General features: G+C 43.1%; 1 protein-coding gene across 3 annotated transcripts in view; it reads right to left on the reverse strand.

Moving 5' to 3' along the window:
• The window catches only part of LOC116431605 (spondin-1), a 279,700-nt gene that overhangs the window by 218,227 nt on the left and 37,101 nt on the right, over window positions 1-24,372 (reverse strand). The window contains exons 1-2 of one of the 3 annotated variants that reach the window (XM_031987280.2): window positions 17,627-17,694; window positions 17,207-17,478 (exon numbers count right to left, since the gene is read on the reverse strand). The exons of 1 other annotated variant lie outside the window; for it this stretch is intronic. The gene's annotated coding sequence lies outside the window, so the exon portion shown is untranslated. Of the gene's footprint in view, window positions 1-17,206; window positions 17,695-24,372 lie in introns of those variants that run through there. One more of the 3 variants, XM_076373028.1, reaches the window with a different exon arrangement.

Below are 24,372 nucleotides of genomic sequence, written 5' to 3' on the forward strand. Positions count from 1 at the left end.
AAGGTAATCTTGAAGGGGAAGTAAAACGTTGATCGTCTGCGTTTCGTCAGACGGTGTCTTCGTAATGTTGTCGTCGTACATTGGGATTATTTGTTATATCTGGAGTTTACGACGTACAATGATGATGCTTTGAAAACTAGACGTCTGTGTGCTGCATTGTCGCTTTTGTTCGAGAAACTTCTCCACTTTGATGAAAAGTTTCTGAATTATAATAATATATACATATCTTCTGACAGTGTGAGAGAGGTTTAAGAAGCTGATCGTTCTAAATTTTCTAATAATAAAGTGGAAGGTAATCTTGAAGGGGAAGTAAAACGTTGATCGTCTGCGTTTCGTCAAGCGGTGTCTTCTTAAGGGAAAGGGGTGCAATAAACAGAGAACTACACTAACAAAAAGGGATCCTCCAGCTAAACGGTGTTCTTCTCAGGGCATTGTTTCTATAGGTTTCGAGGTAACATTGCAGTAAAAAATTACTATTACGAGTTTTCACTATTTTATGGTTCAGTCCATAGAATCCTGCCTTACAAAAGAATTTATAATGATGCAGAATTTCCAGATTAGAATAATAACAAGTTTCGAGATTGCAGTGACGGATGGTTTTTTCGTCACAATACGCCGATACACAACTCGGCCATTTCCCGGTGCAATCGGTCTCGAAAAGCGAACGAGAAAGCGTACGCCCGACGAAGTCTGGGGAAAGTAAAAATAGCTGTTCGCAGCGCGCGCGGCGACGCGTCGGTTTTCCGAAAATTGTAACCGCGGTTCGATAATAAAGAGTTTGACGTACGAGGGCCCGATCGACGGGGACACGGTGCGTGGGTGGCGGGGATCGCGAGCGTGCAACGCGGGGAACGATCGTATCTGGTCGGTCTGTTTGCATATGCAGATCCGCGAGTGTACTCAAAATTCAAATCGCATTCGAATCGCTTCCGATCGGTCGACGCGGCCCGCCGCTCGTCGAAATTTCACGGCGGTGTCGGGCTTCGGCGCGATTTTACGCCACGCCGCGCAATCTTGTTACGCTCTGACCGTGAACTCGCTCGGTTTTGCCGTTAATCGTTTCGCAGTTGATAGCTGCAGTGGGGGAACGGTTAAAGCTAACTGCCTAAGATAGAAATGGCTCGAGTCAGGTCTAAGTTCGGATAGAATTAGATTGATTTCGGTTAGATTATAGTTCGGCTCGATCGGGATTGGATTGAACAATGGTCGAGTTTGTTTGCGATCGAATTAGATCGTCTCGTCTCAAGTTTCGGTTGAGTTCGAATTGAAACAGAGGGTGTTCGAATCATCGAAATTGAGAGGGTGTCGTGTTTGAGTCGAACGAATCGTGTTCGAGCAAGTTTGAATTAGGTTGAGACATGTTTGAGCTTGTTGATCTAGGCATGTTGAGATTGACCGAATTGAAAATTTTTGAAATATCAAGTGCTCGAGTGATATTTCGAAATACGTTTCGTTTAATACGACCGATGTCGCGATATATTTTCGAGATCCCAACCCAATTCCGAGAAAAATTCCCGACCCGCCTGCACCGACATTATCGGGTTCTTGCACACTGCCTGATAAAAACCGACTCGAGCCTCGAAGCTGCTTTCCCGACCTTTGTGCGCCGGGAAATACCATTTCCATCCCGTTACTTTATACAAACGTCATGCAAATTCGTAAGTAATCGTTCCTCGGTTCTGTCTTTCAGCTGTGGAACGTCTGAAAATCGAGTGAAACGAGGACCCTGCGTCATTTCTAGCCGTTGAGAAGGTTGATTATCCATCCATGCATTAGACGCTAATTTATTTTACTGTCCTGCGACAGCTTCTACTGGCATACTGTTAGAAATACCGTGGAACATTAAATACATCAGCTACAATGAAAAACTATCCTTTCAGAAGCAGCGTGCAATATACATTCTCCTTCACTTATAAACTTTTACATTATATCCACGAATGAAAGAAATATCTAAGGAAACCTAAATTTCCGTTAAGATCAGCGGTTTATCATCAATATTAATTAACAACCGATCCACGTCAGTTATTAGACGACTAATGGAGACTCCCATAAAACACAAAGATCCAACATCCACCCGCAAACTCAGGCGAAACGTCGAATATTCCGATAAATTCGTTAATTCTGTAGAAATTGCAACTCTTCCTGTCGCGCGGCAAGGCAGAAAATAATTGCAGCGCGCAACTGCAACATTTTCCTCTGATATACTGTCGCAAAGGTTCCGGAAGGACTCCGCGGACCGGACGGTCTTTGAAAAACAGCAGCGCAAAGCCGGTAACACAAGTAACGCGGAAACAAAGAGCGGCCAACAGCTTTTGTAAAAGGATTCGAGGGTCGCGCGACGGTATTTTTTTAAGTTCCTCGGCGTGTGTCGCGCGGAATTCGTAAAAGAGGAGGACGGTCGCTGGCCGTGGAGCCGGTTCGAGGTTCATCGATAAACGAAGTAATTTCCGTGCTTTATAGGGCGAAAAGCATTCGCGAAATTCTTTCGGGGATTCGAATATTCCAGATTTATAATGCCGAAACGAAGTTGGGCCGATTTGCGCGTTGAACGTTCGGCGCAACCATGCGGAAAATACGCGGAAAAATAGCTTCCCACTGCATACGGGGTGATTCAAATGTAACATTACGACGCGTACAGTCTGCACGATCGCACATTGGATGTATATTGTAAAATTTTCACCTATCTGTAATTGCTTCGGTATTATTTCGCTTTTGTATGGTGATTCGTGTTTGTCTTCGTTTGAGCAGAAAGTTTGCTGTTTAAATCGAAGGGCAGTTCACATGAAAATGGAGGATAAAGTAGATTGATCGCGTCGACGCTCGTTCAACTGGGACTCGTGACCACGCCGGACACAATTACTAAGTAATGCAATGACTACAATGCTGACGGTTACACCGGTGTACAGTTTGACGTACTAATTTTCAGAAACTGGAATCAAACTGAAACCTGGTTACCGCCGGGCTTCAAATAGAATAGAAACCTCATGAAAGTTTATCAAGCGTTCTGGCATAATCGGATTTAGCACTCGAGGATGCTGTAAATTGGTAATGTATGCATCGTCCGCCGCTATACATTTTGTAACGTTATTGTTAGAACTATAAATTATTCGCGCGATGGTGTGAAACGCGGATTTGGCGATAGCTAGAAAGAACTAATCACAATTCACTCTTAAAAAAGCTTCATTCAGGTGACACATCAGTCCAGTACAATTCTAATCGTAAGATATGGAAAGATTCTATCGTAAAACACATTTCACAGTGATCCTAAGTTAATCAGTTAATTCGTAGAACCTACTCATCATCTCAAAACCCAAAACAACAAAATTCATCAACAGTCAATTATTTCTCAAATAAACATACAATCCTTCTTCAGTCTAAGTTACTGTTTCATTTTAACGTACACCAGACGCAAGCTCCATAGTTAACCAGTCAAATATTCCACAATCGCGCAAAAATCTTTGTTACAGCGCAAAAAAGTCCCGTCAGCTGGACACCGGAGCCAACTCCGAGGCAGCGAAACATTAACTAACCCAGAATGAAATCAAACACTCGCGAGTCGCGAAGTAGTTAACGCTGTTTCCTGGTCCCTGGGAAATCCTCGAATCAAAGAGGAAAAGGCGGGAGAACTGACAGCGCGCTCGCGCGGAATTATGAGTTCCCAAGTGTAACTTTCGAATCACACCGCGACAAAAAACTTCGCCGAGGATTCAAGGGAGGAGCGGCCGGTTTACGTGAATGCCATTTTGTATTTACCGCGATCATTATTCGAGCGGAACGAATCGACGGATAAACTCGACGCGCGCGGTTTAATTAATTGAAAAATGCATATGGTCCCGGGCGCGCGCCGTTACCCCTGGTCAAACTTTCCCGACCTATCGCTGTTCGGGATACGCGTTGTTTAAACGTCCTAATTGAACCTCGATAAAACTCGGCCCGCCGGAACGCGTGAAACTCGATACATACCGAAACGTTCGGCCTGAAAGCATCGAATTCGAAAGTCGGCTGCCGCTGTGGACACGACGGAGGAACTCTGTTCTTCTTTTCTGTTCGATCTTGAAACTCGAAACGACAAATTTCTTCAACGGTGAATTATTTATTTTTTCGAATGAACGTGTAATTCTTTTTTATTCTGATTTAGTCTTCTATTTTTTCACGTGCATATTCGTTGATTGGTTTTATTACACGAGATTTTTGAAACTGAATTCCGAAAGAAATAAATAGATTGAGGAATGATTCAGCTAAATTGTCGGATTACTATATTTTTTATTGTTTTTAGTGGTGTACTGAATCTTGCACAGATTTGACCCTTTGCACTCTAAAAGTACTTCACTAGAAATATTCAACATCAGATGCAGACGTGATTTGAAAGCAATTTAACCAGTGTAGATCAAGGAGCACAGTTTTTTTATTCAATATTCTATATATTGATGCATTATGAAGATTAATGAAAACAAAATATAAGAAGCTTAACATTAACTATACAAATAAATAAAACATACGAAGATTAACATTAAATATTAAATTCCATAATTCTCTGTGCTGAATCAAACAGCCATTGGAGCGCAAAAGGTTGACTATTCTTCTTACACATATCTCCTTCTGTTAATTATCAATAATACTTATGATTCACTGGTCCCGTTTGAAAAAAGTAGACCGTCTTCCGTCAACTTGCTCCAAGTTGAAAAAAACAGAGGAAAGAGTCCGAAGAATCTTTCCATCGGCCGGTCGACAAATGGCCAAACTTCGAAACGAGCTGGCCAGAGTGTTAATCCGCTCCGCAAATACAAATATCCCCGAGTAAGCGAGAACTCGCTGGATCGCGCGTATTAACGCAACTCGTTAACGAACTGCGTGCGTCCGGAAGTTTCGCGTTTTCCCGGCGGCTCGCCGAATCAGTGGGAACTCGGTAATTACTTTTCCCGCGGACGAACTAAAATATAACTCAAACGAGTCTTCGCGAGCGTAAACGCTGTCCGCTCGGGTTCTTAACACTTCGAGGAACGGGCGTTAGATACCTTGGCTCGGTCATCAGAGGAATTTTGTATTCCAGTGATGAATAATATTATTAGATTCGCTGGAAATTCAGTTTCCCGTTATTCGGACATTTTTCGAGAAACGTTTGATCATATGTTAAAGTCGAATTAAGTGGGAATTCATGCGTGTCATTTTGTGACTTTTACAATCGCATTTCGGGATTGTAAAGAAATAATACGTAATACGAGGCTTTTCGACAAATGGATTCTTCCTGTACTGAGAACATTTGACGGGACGGGTAATTACCGAATTAATGGGCAAACGAAAACGGTAATGAAACTGCATCGCGCGAACGAATATCAAATACGGCTTTCCGGTGCAAGAGATATTAAATCGAATGAATAATATTGTGCTCACACTGAAAGGATTCGGTTTTTAGTGGTGTTTTTCGATGTCGATTATTTGTTAACCCCCTTCGTCTGATGTATTAATTAATTCGATTGCATTGATCCGTCGTGACTGAAACTGTGTACATAACATTTCAATTTGGAATATTCTATTGATTTATATTAATCGTCATTTAATTACCGAACTCTAGATAATCTAATGAAATAAACGTTGAAGATCGATACAAATTTTATTTGATTCCTTGCACTGCTTCGTGTTATCGTAGAACGCACTGTGGCGAGAAACACGATGACGCGACACATTGTAAATGCATTTGTTTCAATGAGTAGTGCAATATTCGATTAATAACAAATATTAATGATTTACACTGATCGCAAATATGCAGTTCCATCAATAAATATTAGGACACCCATTGTGTACAAAGCTAGGACAAAATTTCATGGAAATGACATATTTTACATGGCTTCTGTTTCATGTATATCGTAAACATCATTAATTACAGTGCTTACACTATCGTATCATTATGATTTCTTTCGTTTGATTTTGTCGACTTTGTGCATCTCACTGTACACTCTTGTTTCGATTCTTGTTTGCATCTAAACGCATAATGACCTCGGTTGATAGTTTATCATTCGTGCTTCTATTATCGGTACAATTATTCAGTATCTAACAATTTCTCAATATGTCGACATACACCGAGTGTACACGAGTAAATCTTTGACTTCGATTTTCTCTAAAACGAAGACTCCCAAGAAAAAATTGTATTCTTTCTATTCGACTCATTTTTACATGTAGAATGACCTGATAATTGGTTCATGAGTCGCACGACACCCTGTATAATAGACGCATATGTTCTCTTCATGCAATAGAGGAGGTAACCGTCATATGTACATCTTGTTCAAATAAATAATTGTAATATGTTGACCATAGTTTTAGCTTTATTTTATTAACACGTTGAACGCCGCGCGATTTTATCAAACAAATTACACAGAATGGAAGAATATGATATTAAATGATTCGATTGAATTGCACGATTATTGTTACATGTTCACCTAGCTGAATATCATCGCATTAGTTAGCATTATTTATAATATAGAAATGTTTTCAAACCAACGTTTAATCGAATGAACTATAGCAATTCGATTTGGTTGGGGGTCACCATTTAATACGATTAATATGCGATTCCTATGAGAACTGCAACAATAGATTATTTTCTGTTTCTTCAGGCATTCATTATAGTACTCAAACTATTTATTTTCAAAATCATTTCGAATATTCAATGCTTCCAAGATATCAATAATTACTAAACAAAAACATCGAAACCAGTCATTTTGATTGGTACGGTAGTTCTAGTGTTAAATACGTACATTTATTCCTTTTTTATTACTCAAGATCCACTCTTTCATTATTTACGCTATAGTAACACTATATAATAAATGTACGTCACCTCATGGAGTTCCACGTGAATCCAGAGCCAAGCGTATCAAAGCTGGAAAAGCCGGCCGCAAGAATCGAAGCTCTATCAATCCGCGATCTTACGGTTCGAGAAAGCGTGAGTTACGCGCGACCCTTCGGATCCGCGCGGCGAGTGGCTGCATTATTCGCGGGCCGGGGAAATATTTTCGCGCGAAAATAGACGGGGGCACGGGGACGTTATTTCACCGGCGGAGTCGTATCTCGTTTACTGTCAGCGGCGGGAAAGGTTTCCACGGCTACGGGCTCGTGGCAACGAGCCACCTAACTGAAAACTACCCTCTATCTCTGTCCCTCCGCCTCCCCCTATCGCCGGCCCAACTTTTTTCTCGCCCGCCCTCTCTCTCTCGTGTTGCGTACATTTCATTGCGTTTCATTACCCAGTGCCTCTCGCCGCGATATCTCGCGAGCGGCGGAGTTCCGCTCGCGTTTGTTAGGTCCCGTTTGTCTCTCGACGACCCAATTTCCAACCCCTAACTTACGCGAATTAATACTTCGGCTACAACCGTCGCGCGGATTCAGGTGACACGAATTTCAGTATAGATACGAGACCGCATTCCGTCGACTTGGCTTTGGGTTACCACTTTTGCATCGGGTTCGGGTATCTGGGTCGCTTTCCGACGATTTGTTTAGGATGTTTTCTGAAACGGAATCATGCAGCGATGCTGATAGAAATTCGTCGGGCGGAATGCAAGTGGAAGCTCGATGCTACAGGGAAACCAAGTGTTTGTGATCCTTGTGTTTGGAACTATGGGTTAAGCAACTCCGCGCGAATCCACGGTCAGCTGTACTGCTTTCTATACCTGGAGGCGCTGTTCGAGTTGTTTCCGAAAGCTCGATCCGCGAGCCAATTAAAAGTCGAATTTGCTTTTTAACTGGGATAGGTTTCTGAGATATTGTAAGTGGAGAGGATATTCTGATTGAGGGACGGGGGAGTAGTTTTTAATTCTTTCTAATCGCGAGCGAGATAGGATTGTAACGGTTGTTTCATTAGTTTTACGAACTAACGATCGAGAGCAGGGGATGCGATTAATTTTTCGGGAGGAAACTGGGTTTTCATATTTCAGCGGGTAAAATTCCAATTTGCCTGCTATCCGGCTCATAAATTATTCAAACGGTTCAACCTACATTCTCCGCGGTGGTCGAAGACAAAAACCACGTCCATCTCGATGCTCATCGTACCACGAGTCCCGGAGCATCGCGAAATCAATTTTCCGTGCTCCGGCCCTCGCGGGATGATCGTTTTTGCTCGACAAACTAAAAGCTAATCCCGTGGCTGGTTGTTAATCGGTCGAACTGGGGTTGGAAAAAGCCTCGCGTGCACGCGATCCGCCCCACAATTATCCGACGGAACGGTTCGCAGGGGAGGCGATTCTCTTCCGGCTACTTCAGAATTTTCTGGTAAGCAACAAGTTGTCGCGATGCACGATTACTTGTTGCCACGTGAATCATTGTTTAACGCTGGAACCGGCGTGCGAGTGGCAATGTCTCGTGTTTCCTTGTTTCGCGATTATCGATGTTCTAAAATTACTTATATTATCCGAAATTATTATATATTAATAGTTTCACTTGCCACAGTGAATGTACTAAAGAGTGATCGCAGAAATTGAGAAATACTGATTAGTATAATGTTTATGGAAATTCCATTTCATCACTAGAACTATCGAACTAATTGACTTTTTCAAATTTCTTTATAGAAACGCCGAGATTGCATCTATTGAGACTAGAATTGATTTACAATTCAGTTGTATTGCTAAATCAGTTTCTTTAATCATTTCCCAGAGGAACATCTGTTATCTTCTTAATAATTGCAAAGAGAGGTAATTTTAGTGTTCATGTTATTAATCGCTATTAATATCTTAACAAAAAGTACAGGACCAAGAAACTTATACTTCCTCAAGTACGAATTAACCCTTTGCGGACGAACGTAGGCATTTTACTGGAATCAAACTTCCATGTTTGGAATACCAAATTACAAACGAATGATTTAGCTGTTCGAACAGTAGGAAATCAGTACACAGTTTCATTATTCTCTACGATTTAAGCATTCAATGTTTAATTTAGCAGAATCTGCAGGTTTCCTATATTTTCAACAATCTTCGTCCGCAAAGCATTAATGTTAGATTACTTACTGATCTAAGTCACACTAGCGAAAGAAGAGTAATAAAGAAGTTATTAATAATAACTTAAATATACTCCCAAAACGACGATCCCCTAACAGGATCATCGTCCTCGGAATTTAAGATCACTCCGAAAGACGTTTCCTCCCTAAAATCAGCTTTCACAGCTCATAGCCCGTGTTGCCCATAAACCATCGAATTTCCCAATGTGTATCGTTTGCAACACAGGCGTCGAGATCTTCCTAGGAAACGCGTAAATCAGTTTTGATGGGGCGAGGATCTCGCGGCGCGTACCCGTGAAATATTGTCCCGGCCACCGGGAACAGGAATCCCGTCGATCGTTTTATGGTCGACGGAATTCCTCGTTTTATTCCGGTCGCGCGCGGAAGCCGGGCCACGCTCGTAGGCGTTCGGCAACGCGGAAGCGGCAGCGTTTAAATTCGTGTAAAAATCTCGGCGAGTTTCGCGTTTAACGCTGGAACTACCGAGCATTTAACCCCTTGATCTATGATTTACTCGTCCTTTAGCTGTGATCGATGTAACTACTTCGTCGTTAAGAATCTATTCGAGAAAGACAATTTCTATGCTTATTACACGTCCACGTTTACTTTAGAGGCTAACACGTTGAATGATACATGACGACAATATTAATAATATTGATAATGTTATGAATAATCATCTTTAACAAGCTGCAGGGCGCCAAATAAATTATTCAATGCTAAATAACCAAATCGTAATTCGTATGAGAAACGAAGCTTCTAAATGGAGGTTATGGGAACAAGATAAATTTCGAATAGCAATAAATTGTTAATAATTATAGCAAGCTGTAGAGCGTCAAATAAATTATTCAATACTAAATAAACAAATCGTAGTAAATCTGAAAAACGAAATCTCCAAAATGGAGGTTATGGGAACAAGATAAATTTCAAAGCAATATTATTAATAATAATCTTTATCAAGTTGTAGAATATCAAATAAATAATTCAACATTAAATAACCAAATCGTAATTCGTCTAAAAAACGAAGCTTCCAAAGTGGAGGTTATGGGAATAAGATAAATTTCGAATAGCAATAAATTATTAATAATAGTCTTTAACAAGCCATATAACGTCAAACAAATGATAAATAAATTATTCAATACTAAATAAACAAATCGTAGTAAATCTGGAAAACGAAGTCTCCAAAATGGAGGTTATGGGGACAAGGCAAACTTCGAATAGCAATAAACAAACAGACTAGACATACAAACACTGACGCACCTTTGCTGCCCCGGTCGACGAAGGTATCCTTCACGTTCGGCTGCAACAAATTGTTTGGTGCATTCACTCTGCCGTCAATTATACAATTGAATTTACTCCTCTGTTTGAATTCCACTAGCGAAGTGCACGGGGCCATTGAGTCGGATAGGCGCGCGGTCTTCTAGGACCTTTTACCTTTGCGCAAACAGTCGGTTGTTTGAAATTTCGCATGCCAATCGTAGACAGATTGTCTAGTTCAGAACTGTTACCCGAAACGGGCTCAAAACTTCCGTTGCACAACAGAAACACGACCAGTTTCACTTAATTGAAGAGCACAAACCGCTTCCCCCGCTGCGCGCGCGGCCATATTGGTACCGTTAGTCACGTGGCCCGACCGCGGGAGCGGCCGCCTTGGCGCACCCGTTTGAATCGGTTTCAAACGCGTCTTAGCGTCTTCAACATTTATTCCTTCCTTATTTGCAAAGTTTATATTATATTATATATATTATTGAATAATTAAATTCGCGTCTTAGCGTCTTCAACATCTATTCTCTTTATTTGCAATGTTTATGTCATATTCCTGTTATTGAATAATTAAACTTGCGTCTTAGAGTATTCAATATGTATTGTCTCCTTATTTGCAAAGTTTATATTATATATCTATTGTTGAATAATTAAATTTTAATCTTTAAGCTAGATAGATTCTTGCCAATTTCAAGGTATAGAGGAGGATAGATGTATTCATTTTTATTGAATAATTGCGAGAAACGAAGAATAGAATGAAAGAGTATGAACACGAGTGCCATGTCACTTCTATGCGATTATCTCTTAACATTCGCAACACATCGAAATCTCAAATTTAACTTCAACTAAATCCGAACGAACAATTTTCACGGTGTCTTCACTGTTCGCAAACCATCAGCTGCCATTCAATCATAGAATTCCCAACAATCGTAAGACTCACACCTCTTAAACCCACAAACCACCACAGTTCAAATCAATCTCGCAACTTCCTACGATTCTTCAAACCCTGCCGACGTTCACTACCATCGATCCAGCGTCTCCGCAGCGGGAAGACGACCGAGGAGACAACTTCGGAAGGGAAGGAACGTTTCAATACGTTTCGCGGTTCCGCGGAAGTCGCGGCGGAGCGATACTTCCTCCCGGGCGCGCCGCTTTAAATAATGTTTGAATAAAAAGGCCGAAAAAGTTTTTCGGTTAGACCGTGCTCCGAGCGAGGATTTACAACGAGGGGAGAATAAGCAGCCTCTCCCCCTCCCTCGTTCCATCCACTGTGTCCCTATGCAGCCGAGGTAATAATAAAGTGAGACGAAGCCGGAAGGAAGGGGACGGAAGCTGGCGGAAACGAGAGAGGCGAGAGAAACAGCAGCGGAAGACGAAGCGTCCCCTCTTTCTCTCTTCTTTCCTCTTGCTCGTGCTCCCCCTCTCGGTTTCCCCTCTCCGACGTTTCTCTCTTTGGATATTCAATTTCAATCGGATTCCTCGAGAGCTTCATCCCTCTCGGAATCCGTTACAAAAGTTCGGTCGACGACGCGAGCCGAGGAACCGGACCGATTTCGACCTCTTCCGGTGGGCAGGGGCGTGTTTTAAAAGTATACCGAGAGACCCGGAAACTTCTCTCCCCCGCACCCGAGTCGTTAACTTCCCCCAGAACCGTAACTCCGTCCTTCGCGCCCCCTTCCTCCCTCCGCGACGCCGTTTTGTCCGGGAACACGTGTCCCGAAGTGTTGCCGAAGTGTTTGCGGGGCGGGCTTGAGTATCGCCGCGGAATGGCCTGGCAAATTACCGACGCTCCCGGCAATGCTAAATATCCGATGAGGTCGGAGCGGCGCGGAGGAAATCTCGGTGATGCAGGGAATATCTTATCTTTCGGGTTTCTTCTGCGCTGGAATGGCGATTCTTTGATTGTGTTATTGTTGTTTGATGGGGGGACGCGAGTGATTCATTTGGTAGTTTCAGATTGGAGATGTGTTATGGAGGAAGTAGTTTCGATAGGTAGATATAGGGAAGTTTGGAAATTATTGTGAATCGAGGATTAGATTCAGGACAGACTCGTGAAGATTTCAAATGCAATTGAACGAATGTAAGCATTACTTAATTCTTCCAAGATGGAATATTATGTTTGTATTATTAATTGTAATGCTTCTGAGTAAACGTAGACAGAATAAGTGTATAACTTTCCTTTTTTTCTAATGAGTTATGAACGAGAAATCATGTCTGCGCAATTTGTATGGAAATTGTAGGATAACGAGTTGAAGGGATTGAAAGATTTTATGTTGATGGTTTTTGATAAGGGATTTTATAAAATGTTTGAATATTACTTCCTTGGTATTCATTTGGTGGGACGTTTTATGTACCTGTTGAAGATTGACCGTGATTCTTCGAGAGAGCTGTATCCATACGTGAAATTTTAACGGTTCAATTAGCATACATTAAATCAATTTATGGCACCGCGAGCGGGTTTTAAATTTCAGTTTGCGTGACGGTAGCAGTGGTATTACAGTAGAGATTGTTGAATATCCCGCGAATATAATTTACATAATCATAATGCAATAATTAAAATAATTTTAATGGCACTTTTATTCATTTACTCGAGCGCCCTATGGAATTCCCACATCAATTAAATCGGTGACCGAACATTATAAATCGAATGGATATAATGCGCTGAGCTGCAGCGTGGCTTATGTACTTACAGCACGATTATACGCAGTCGTTACAAGTTATAAATTCAGGCACACACAGTACCGATTGCCTTGTGTAACTCATTCAAGGACAGTTACATCATTGGTCACAGAATCGAATTCTGTTCAAATTTTAATGAGAAATTACGCGTCGGGAAGTCCACCCAATTTACAAAACATAATTCGCGCCAACAGAAATTGAACATTGGTTTTGATTCGATCGATTAATATTTGATTTATTACGATAAGATTAAATGTATTATATTTCAATCTTCCACGTCAATGAGCGTTCCAAAACCAATACACCGAAATCCGTAACAAGATTTCTCATTAAAAAAGGATAAGAGAAGCAAACCTTCATTAAACAGCAATTCGTTAAGAATTTCCTTTCCATCGGGAATGAGCGTTGCCGAAGATTAACGCGTTATAATCAATCACAGGCATTATCGCGCGCGTCGGAATCATTCGGAGTTTAATATAACTCAAAACAGGGATACCTCGAGGCAGCGCCGTTAATTCGCGCGCAAAGAACGCCAAAGTCGGCCGGCGATCGGACGGGCGCGGAATGTCGCGGTCGGAAGAGTTCACGGCTGCAACAATTAATTAATACATTTTCGATAATTAAACGCGGCGATCGTAATGAGAGTCGCGTGTCTAATTTCCGCCGGATAATAATTGGTTGAGGATCGGGCTCGCGTTAATAATAACGTTAACGCTCGCATTAAAACGAGCGGACCAACGGGTACGTCCATGGGAATTAGAAGATTCTATGTACGCCGAACGAATCGTTTCCACTAAATCCTACTAAACAACCATAACCCGACGCGCCGGCTATAATTTCTAGTTCGTTGAGTTTATTCAAAACCGGCGCGAACGCGGCTGGTCAACGCGATTCCCCATTTTCAGCATTGTAACCGGACTCCGCCGACGCGAAAGCAAATAGCGACGCTGCGTGGAATAAAAAAAAAACCGTCCGTTTCGGTATAGCCGGGACTCCGCTGCAATTAACGGACCTTCCCGCCGTCAAAGTTCTCGTTTAACCGGACCCGCGGACGACCGAAGCCCGCGCCCGACCCCTGAACTCGCGCCCTTTTGTCGCGCGACGCGAAAACTCGTTAATCATATCAAGCATGCACGAACGGCGATCAATTTCGCTGCTCGATGGACTCGAGTCGAGCCGTAGCCGGCGCGACTATGAATTTTGTCGCGGGTTTCGATTCGATTCCGGTGCATTAACGAAAAACTGGGACAGAAAACAAGCTTCCTCGGCGTGACTGGCGGAGAAATATCGCCACGGGGGCGACAAACTCGCGACAAACACGCTGGAAGTTCGAATGGAGATGGCGGGTGACTTGGCAAGCTGTAATAAGATTGGTAAACAACATTGGGTTTAGGTATCTACGTATTATACGCAGCACGCGTCTTTCCTAATTAAAGGTCGCGCTGGTCGGTCACTTAGATTAGGTCTGAGTTAATATTTCTGTAATATAATACGTTAATGTTTCATTATTGCTACTATTATTATTACTTTATTTCTTAAAACAAAGATAGTTTAACACTTCAACTGTCTAGTAAACACACTCAGAAACTACGCAGTCGAAAGAGATTTCTTAATAAAACAGAAACTCAAGATTCTTCATAACGATACTATCCTTATATCTCATATATCCAACAGAATTCAGTTCTCTCGTTACCAAGAATATTAGTGTTTATATAATCGACCGCGCTCCTTTCGTTTCAGTTCAGAAACTGACTGACAATTTTCTATTTTTACCTACAAACATTGTAAGTAGCACAACCGTTCCATTTTTCCATTTCTAAGCAGATAGGAATAAAAATAAATAATTGGGAGGAAAGTGTATAAGTCAACTTAATGTGATTCTACGAACCGATAGGTTGGCATATTTAGGTTAGTACGTAAGTACCTATGTTCGAACATGTAGAATCTCTTGACTTTTGTCTCCTTTTCGATTCTAATTTGTCGTTTGTCGATACGGTCACGCGCAACTGATCAAAACTGTGAGCAAAACACACCATTGCTTCTCTCCCGCTAGCCATTAAGTCGGGGACAAGCAGTAATTGTTCATGTTGCGTATCTTTGGTAACGAATCCGCAAATTAACCGCGAAACTTCAAGCGCAACGGGGCTCTTCCGTTATTCGCTCGCGTTTCAACTGTGCGCCTTTAGAATACGTTCCGCGTCTGCATGGATATCCTCTCGGACTGTTACACGTTGTTTCCGAATCGTCGATGTTATGCAACGACATGATAAAATGATGGAGGCGTTCATTTATCACCGCGGTAATGTGACAACGCGTGTAACACGTGTCTGCAAATCTGTATATTTTCGGATACTGCGTTCGCTCGTAAATAACCTCTGTCGCGAATGTTTTGCGGAGAAAGTATTGGAGGATAATATAGTGAGCGTTGTAGTCGGAATAACAGAACTGAGCAACGACTGGAAATATATATAAAACGTACAATACGTTAAATACAAATTTCGAATAGAGAGGAGATCGTAATGCAATGGAAAAGTTCCAACCCTTCATCTTACGGTATTAAATTTCTAATAACGTTCAACCCTTTGCACTCGAAAAATTTTCCATAGAAATGTTTGAACATTTTCTGAGATAAAAAGAATATTTTGTGAAACTGGAGGAGAAATCATACACTGGGGAAGAAATAATATTAAACACAATATTAAGTATAATATTATATATCAAATTTCATAGTTTCACCGTATGGAATCTAATGGTGAACGATCACCTCTCAAGTGCAAAGGGTTAACACAACTAATATTACAATCCTAATTTACACTAAATTTATATTAAACATATAATAATAAGTACAACACACAACAATACACTATTTGCAAATACCGAATAAAAATTGCTTCACGAAGAAAAACAGGAAACCAGCAGAACCAACGACCTCGGGGAAAGAAAATCGCGCAAAAAGCATCGCAGAAACGGTAATAATTTCCCAGCGACTGTTTCAATTAACAGGCAACGTGTAGAGTTACAGGCGTATCGTAATTGCATCCTAATATTCCTCGCGGTGCAGCCCGGCCGCAAGGAAAAATTCGCGTGGAGAAGAAAAAAGGAGGCGGCCCGGGGCTGGCTCTCGTTACCGCGGCAGCGCAACCTCAGAACTCCGCCGGTTGCGGTTCCGTTCCCGTGTTCCGACTATTCTCGGCATTACGCAACGGAGCGGGAACCGCGGCTGCTGGTCGATCACCCCGGGTGAAAACCCGTTGATCCCTTGCGAAAACGCGACACCAAACGCCGCGACGCGACGCGACGCGACGCGTCAACTCTGTTTACAAGCGAAAGTTGACCTTAGCCGGAGTCTATTTACGTGGACGGGGCTCGGGAGACTAAGGGTGGGAAGACGTTCAGCCCCTCCAGCTTCGCAGCGAGTCATAATTGGAGCAAAGAAACAATTACAAGCTGTTCGATACTCTTAGAACCTGGTTCCTTGAAGATTTATTTCTAGAACGGCTTTAACCCTTTCGAGACGGATTTCGAATACGTCAGAGTTGAGAGATGAAATTGCGATGATAATACAGTTAAGAGGAGTTTGTTGAAAGACCTTTTTTGAAATTGTAAACTGTAAAGTGATTTTTAGTTTTCAATACGTTTTACAATGTGGACAAACGTGTGTCTCTCGAAAGGGTGAAATCGTTTATCGTTAGTTTCTCGAATTTCGAAGGCGAACGCAATATAGAGGATTGTTCGATTGGGGATCTTTATGGGAAAATACGTTTGCTCAGTGTTGCATTCCGTTTATTGAATTTACTTTTCTTCTGTTGACTGAATATATGGAATAACATACGCAGTGACCATTTTTCCAATACTGCGCTGTATCGAGATACTACGGGTTTTATTTTTAAGAATGACCAAGCGCTGCGAATAAAAACTCGGTATACCAGGAACGCTAATAAATCAGAGTTAAATATCCGTGTATTTCTCTTCTACGTCCAAGAATAAAAAACTCGAGCATTGAAAGAAATCATGTAGCTCGACCCACGTATTCAGTAACGACTAAAAGTCTGATCAATTAAACTTCGATCCTCCAAATTCTGCCAGCAACACAAATTCCTATAAAACCTCGCTTCGTTCATATTAAATTCCTCGTTTCCCAAATCTCCAGCGAACGACGCTAATAAATTATAAATCGATAAACAACAGGAAGTTTCATAAAATCTCCCTTCGATTTCCCAACGAAAAACAGAGAGTTCCCATCGATGAACCCCATCGAACAGTGCCGTTCGTCGAACAATCCGTTCTTACCTTATTCCGGATGCGCGACGGTAGTCCCCGCCGGTCGCTGCCTCCCCGTCAGTCTCTGTGGCGAGCGGATCGGTGGCAGCCGCGAACGAGAAACGCGGAGAAACCGAACACACTCACATAAAAGCACACACAGGGGAGGCCGGGTCGCGGTTTAACTCGCGGTTGATCGCGTCCGTGTCAAGAGGATCGTCTGTTTTCGCGGTGGGCCGTTCGTCGCGAATGTTCACCAGTTTCCGGCGTGCGTTGCGTTGCGTTGCGTCGCGAAGGGAGAGCTACCGAGAGAAACAGAGAAAGAAAGAGAAACGGGCCGGGGGAAGAAAGAGTGAGAGACAGAGAGGGAGTGAAAGAGAAGTGGCACGGGTCGCGCACGAATTTGGTCGCGAGCGAACGGGAACGAAAAGGGGGAAGGGAGGTTCTCACGTTTCACGACACGTATCACGCGCGGGTCACTCCGGCGAGCGTCGCGATGCTTTTAGCTTGAGGGTTGCCGCGGTACTGCGAGGTCCGCGCTGCCTCGCATCCGATCCTATTTCCCCCGACCCCTTACCCACCCAGCCCACCCGCTCCGCGGACCATCCATTGGCTGATAATTTCGCGCCACACGTGTCTGTCGACTCGTTCGAACTCGGGCTTGCGCCCTACGCTGCTGTCGAACTTAGGATTTCTACCGTTTTAACCCTTTGCGCCTGGAAGCCATCGTGTTGCTTATATTAGGCTGTACTGAACGATTTTTTTAGTTTACCAATGGAAAGTATTTTCTGTTTTGAACATCTCTGTTTCAATTGTGGAAGTTCTGGAAATGTAATGGTTGTTGATTGGTGAATCTTTATTTTATTTGAATATTTTGGGTATATTTGTATTATTTAAAGTTTGACGTTGAATGCTGAATTTTCTTTGGTGAGATTGAATTTGTATCGTGTGTATTTTAGCAATGATTTACTAACAATACGGTCATTCGAAAAGGCAGTAAACTCTGTTTAGCTCGAGTCTTCGCGAATTACAGCCTGTCCACCGTCTACGATCGCATTGCCCGCGGTCCCGTCGCGAAATTAATTCTATTTAGGCGAAAACAATCGGCGTAGTAAATTGATTTGCTTAACCAACCCAATAATTAACCAGCCGCACGCTTTCAATTAATATCCCCCCACTACGGAATAATCAGTCAAGTTTCCAGTGCTCCGTTCCCGAAACTCAGTTTCCAATCTTGTGTCCCTAACAAAGATGACGTCAGCAGCGGAACTGATAAGAACAAGTACCCGTTAGTTTCAATCTCGTCCGCGAGATCTATAGTTAACCCTTGCCGATACATTAAGTTTAATTACGTTCCCCGGCTAACCAACTGGATATTCATTGGATAGCTTTTTCCTTGTCCAGGTTTGTGGGAAAATATGAAGCAAATACATTACACGAGAGAGAGAGAGGGGGAGAGTGAGCAAGAGAAGGAGATAGAGAGGGGAGAGAGGGAACGGGAAATGAAATTACAACTGTTCGCGGTAATAGTAAATGTTTCCATCGCAGTGTGCTAGAACATTTGAAAGTGTAATTTCCCCGACACAATTATAACACTAGTTTCCCCCCTACCAGGCCGCCTCTCACCCCCGGCCCCGCCATCCCTTTATGCTTAGTACCGCAATGCGCTTCTGTATTCAATTCAAGCGTTCGCTGTCAAATATACACCCCCTGAGCTCGCAATTCACCGAGATCTAACTCAAACAAAATTACTCCGGCCCCGGTCGGTTTCACCTATTGATCGAGGATGAGCACGAGTGGCCCACGGCCTTTTTTTCCCCCCTCGTCCTTTTCATTAGCGATAGCCCGCTAATAACCCGGCGCAACCCTTGCGCGATGAAACGCGACGTGACACACATTCGGTTCATCTGAAAAGAGATTTTCCGGTGGCTCTCGCCGCCGTCTTTGTTCCCTGCCGTTAAAAGTGTCCCAATATCGTGCTCCGTTGAGTGTTCTGATCATACAGATCAATTTTTAGACGTGTTTCGAATAAAAGGTAGAAGAACGTTCAAAGTAAACAAGTTCAGTGAATTTTATTCGCAAGAATAGATCGTTATATATTAAACCATTCGTATTAGGATTTTTCATAACTGCACTAGAATAACTTTCTGATTAATAGTTGAATAGAAACAGAAGAATTCTATCATCGTCTATATGAAAAGTTGTTTCGAAGCGTAACGATTAATAGTAGAAAAATAATGCTTGTCTTGAACTCGAAGGAGAGACGTTTATTTCCTCGCGAGGCTGCCAGGATATTGAAGACGTTGATTCCTCGATTTCCCAGCTTTCTTTCCAGAAATACTTCTATTATCTAGTTTCACCGGTGGTATTGGGTAACTCGATACCCGTATTTGTTGCGAATGAATGAAGCGAGGGCTGCTAGGTAGCGCGAGACAGGGATTCGTTAATTTATGCGAGACCAGATGCGCTGGGATGATGGACGGCGTTAATTCGACGAGGCACCGTGATCCTTTCTCACGCTCCTCTCATCCACGAAACTGAGGCGAAGGATGCTCCGAGACGTTGGATACCGGAAGTTGCACCGAGGAACACCATTCCGGCCCGATCGTTCCCGGGAAGAACGTAGAAGGCAAGGGGCACAGCGAGAGCGAGCAAGAGAGAGAGAGAGAGAGAACGAGCCACTTAGCCGAAATTACCCGATCCGACATAGACGAGTGGCAAGAAGCAAAGAGAAACGAGGGGCAGGGCGAGAACGACGTGGCCCACGTAATCTTGATTTGCGAGTGTTTCGTGATAGCAATCGATGATAAGCCACCCCTAACGATGATCGAAGGGAGCCCGATCGGGTAAACCAATTTGCCGTTTTGTTGGCGATCGTAAATACGGCTCGTTCGATTTAATGAGACGGCAGATCGGAATATCGGATAGGAAGAACGGATGCGGGAGTGAAAGAAGAGATTTTATAGATAAAACCATCCTTTCCATAATACCATAATACAGCTAAGAGATGCTCATTGGCTTTGATGAGATTTTCATGGAGAACCGTTTCTTAGGAATATTTAACAAGTATCTCTCGTCGGAAGTTATTCATAGTATAAAGTGAAACAGCTTTCAAATACTGCGATGGAGAACTTATCTTCAAAGCTATTCTAGCTCCGCTAAAATTACCCGATCTTATATCTCCGAATACAACAGCTGTTTTACTTACTGAAACGACACTAATAAATCCCAAGTAAGTTCTGCGAAGTCAACATTTCAGAGTTCCATCGAAATCGACGAGCGCGGTTCCCCGACAACCCCTTGTTAGCGCCATTCGTCCCGACGGTCAGGAAAATTTAGATTACAAAGTTAGGGGAAGGATAACGCCTGTCGTCCCTCTTCGTCGCCGCGAGGAAAAAAGATGGAGGCCAACAATTCACGGGACTTCGGACCGTGTGGATGCACTCGGAGGCGACAAACTTTTTCGTTCCGGTACCTCCTTCCCGGCCATCTTCCGGCGTTCTTTTTTCCAGGAGGAATCGGCCCGGTCTCGTTAATCCTTTCTTCCCTCGCCCCCTCGCTGTCCCGCAGCCCTATCCCGGCGAAAAAACTTGTATCCAACAGTTCCTCCATGTTTCTTCCCCCCGCTATCCGTCCGACGGTCTTCCTCTCCCTCTCATTTCTCATTCGTCCCTCGGAGAAAAGTGCACTTTAGCCGTGTCAACCGTAGACAAAGATACAAAGGAATATTCCGTGCGTCTGCGAATATCACGTAGCCGGGCCACTGGAATATTTCATACGGGGGTGGAGCGAAGAGGGGCAGCGCATCCGCGTTCGGACCCGAACGCGCCCGGGACACTTTCATCCCGTGCGTCTCTCGCGCCCCTCGCGGAATGCATCTTGCAACGGGGATTGATGCACTCACTGCAGCGACAATTCATCCCACGAAAAAGCGCACGCTCTACAGCCAGGAGGACACTTTTGCTCTTTCGATGGGTGTGCTAGAGATTTTTGAAGCTTCCCTCTACCATCCAGTGCTGAGAGACAGTGGCTTTGGATTGGGCAATCAGTGCTTTCGCCGGATTTCAGAGACATTTGAGACTACTTTCTGTTGACATGAGATCTTTAGGAAGCTTGATGCGATAGATTCTTAACTCCTTGGCGTGCTATTTACTTTCGCTACTGAGCTCGCGATTTGGAAGCATCAAATTGACAATTTGGAAGAAATGCAATAAATTATCCATTCAACTTCATGTGGAAATTTAATTTGAAGATTATACATTGATAATAGCAAAATGGACATTGATTGTTGTTAAATTAGTCTAGAGATGTTCTTCACTAGTCTAGAGTCTCACTCGTGATTGTATGGCAAGGAATAATATTATAAACGTTTTCATTTCAATTAGGTCAATGAAACGCAGGTAAATCTTTCGGTAGCTTTAGTAGGCTTCGAAGTATTAGATCGAATGTTTTTCTATCGAATACGAAATATGCGATACGAAGGTGTAGTTAATCAACTCCGCGATGATCAAACGAGGTACTTGACAATAGACTGCGAAGCAGGCTTCTCCGATATCAAGGCCAATTCAGCCCTATTCGTGACATCTGAATGCGAGCCTCGTCGCACGTGTAAACAGAAGGATCCGCCTTTCCATTCGAGCCAAGATCTTCCGGGGCAAGCGCGGCGGAACCATTTCGCGGGAGCCCGTCGCATCAACCTAAACAACGCTTGCGAGGGAACAACGCGAGCTTCGGTAATTTCGAGAGCGATACCGCGGAAACGTTCGCCGAGCATAAGTACTAATGAGACCCGAGGAAATATAATTATTTAAGCGACCCGGCGCGCTTTCTCCATCGACCGTACTACCCCGCCCCGCGCCGATACGCTCGCGCCCGCTTCTAATTATTTACAAACGTGTCTCGTTCGCGGCTGCAATCCGCGCGTGTAATTAAACTCGGCGACGCTGAGTATAACCATGTTCGCGGCCGATTCTAATTGAAGAACGAATACTTTCGCGTTTGTTTCCGTGAGATTTAACGGCGAGAAAGATGGCGGCGAGGGATTAAGCCTTAACGCGTTGAGTGCCATTCGGATTACCGGGGTCAAGCAAATGGAATTACTATAGTTTATTCGACTAAACGATGATCATTTGGAAATATTTTCATATTATAGTCTTACCTAATATGACATTCAGCTACATCAACGTGCAATAATAACACAATTCAATCTAACGATTTAATATTACACTTTTTCCTTTTTACTTTGCTCGGTGTTATTCGTAAACTATAAATCAAGTATTGCTTATCAGATCGTATTAGTCATCAAATCAAGTATTACTTGTTGCTAGTCAGTCTTTAGTTACAATAGTTTCTCTTTTATATTGAAAAACCAAACTGTACAGGTGAATTAAGTAGAATTAAAACACGAATGTCATGGGTAAGACTCGAGACTGTTATGAAAACGGATCACGTACGCGTTGAAAACATTGGAATTAAGCAGTTAGCTGTTTTTGACGAGTATGCTCGTCATGAATACACGCTTTCCAAAGGTCTTCGGTATTCTTCGTATCGCCGCGTTTCTTTCGATCACCGGGTAGGAGACAGATTACTCCCGGGGCCAGACTGTATCACCCGGTCGGATGATAGCCGCTTTATCGGATTCAGTAGGTATGATGGATCGCCAGCCGCGAAACACCGAATTCATCTTACGCGATTCCAACGGAGCGCGATAAATTATCGATACACTTTGAGGTATCGTCGCGACCCGTTACCTCGCGGGTCGCGAGTCGTGATGAATGGGACTCGCCTGTGAACGATGTCCTCGGCGTCCTGCTCAGCTGAACACTGTTCTTATGATGAAATGTTTAGCGAAACGTCTCCGCTGGGATAACTCTGAATCTTGCGTTTGAGTCCGCTGACTATTTCAACTCTAAATAACTCATTACTGCAGCAAACTTCCGTGAGTTCCTTCAGATATTCATCACAGTATCCAACTGAACCTTATCTTCATATATTCAGCACCTTTAACCCCTTGGTCTATGATTTTTCTCTCAACTCTGATCGATACGGCTACTTTTTCATCAATAATTCATTGTAAAGAGAAAAATTCTAAGCATATATTATATTTAAGTATAATAGTTGATTACAGAGGAATAATATTTCCTTTGAATTTACAGGAATTGAGTAATATATATTTGTTGAATCATGTTGAAAATCTTCACGAGTCTCACTCGTGGGATAAAGGGTATCGCGACACAAAAACTAAAACTATCTCTAACTAGCAGCCTAGTTCTACTAATCATTTAACATTCTTACCATTCCAATAACCCTATACCATCACCATCATCATAAAGGTACAAACCAAATTCCCAAAGAATTCCCGAAATGCCCGATTAATCGTTCTTTCACCGGGAAGTTCAACATTCTAGCTATCGTCATCGCTAACACAGCGATACGCTGTAGACGCGAGTTCTACGCGCAGCCCAGAAGTGCCAGGCTCAAGATTCCCGTGCCAGAGATTCCTCTGCCGTTCTACATCTAGATTACATCGGTTCGATGGGTGGAGGGCCGCGTCCGGGAACGCCGGATCCTCCCGTATCTCGCGGAATTCGAAGTTGACGCCGAAGGTGCAGTCGTCGCAGGGAGATCGGGGGCCATCCAGCGGATTAAAACGTTTCATTGTTTTCCCCGGTTCCCCGGGCGCTTGTTGAACACGACGCAACGTACGCGTTACGGATATCCGGCCGCAAATCGCCTCCTCGCGAACCCGCCCCCGGGGAGCCACACGTTATAACCGAACGGAGCCGAACTTCAGCCCGGAATTCGTTCGCGCAACGGAACTGCCGTGGAAACGCGACGAAACTCTTCCCTTTCCACGGCGATCCCGATGCCTGCTATACCGCCGTGTCTGATTACTATTCAAATATTCCGGGATACCTTTAATCGGCCCTCGCGTTGCGCCAGAGAACACCGTGTCCTGGAAAAACGCGGTAATTTGTGTTGTTAACACAGAAACTACCGAACGGATCAAATCGATCTACTTCAGAGTTACTAATATTTTGGAAGTAATTAAGTTACGAAGGCGTTTCTGAGAGAGATTTTAAATTTTTGTGTATTTCTGCGGAGACGAGACTAGGAGACCCTTCGAATCTTATGAAACGAATTGTTTTAATTCTTAGAAGAAATTAGAAATAAGTTACTTCAATCGCTCAGTAGTT

The sequence above is a fragment of the Nomia melanderi genome, chromosome 13, assembly GCF_051020985.1.
Source record: "Nomia melanderi isolate GNS246 chromosome 13, iyNomMela1, whole genome shotgun sequence".
In the NCBI taxonomy this organism is placed as follows: domain Eukaryota; kingdom Metazoa; phylum Arthropoda; class Insecta; order Hymenoptera; family Halictidae; genus Nomia; species Nomia melanderi.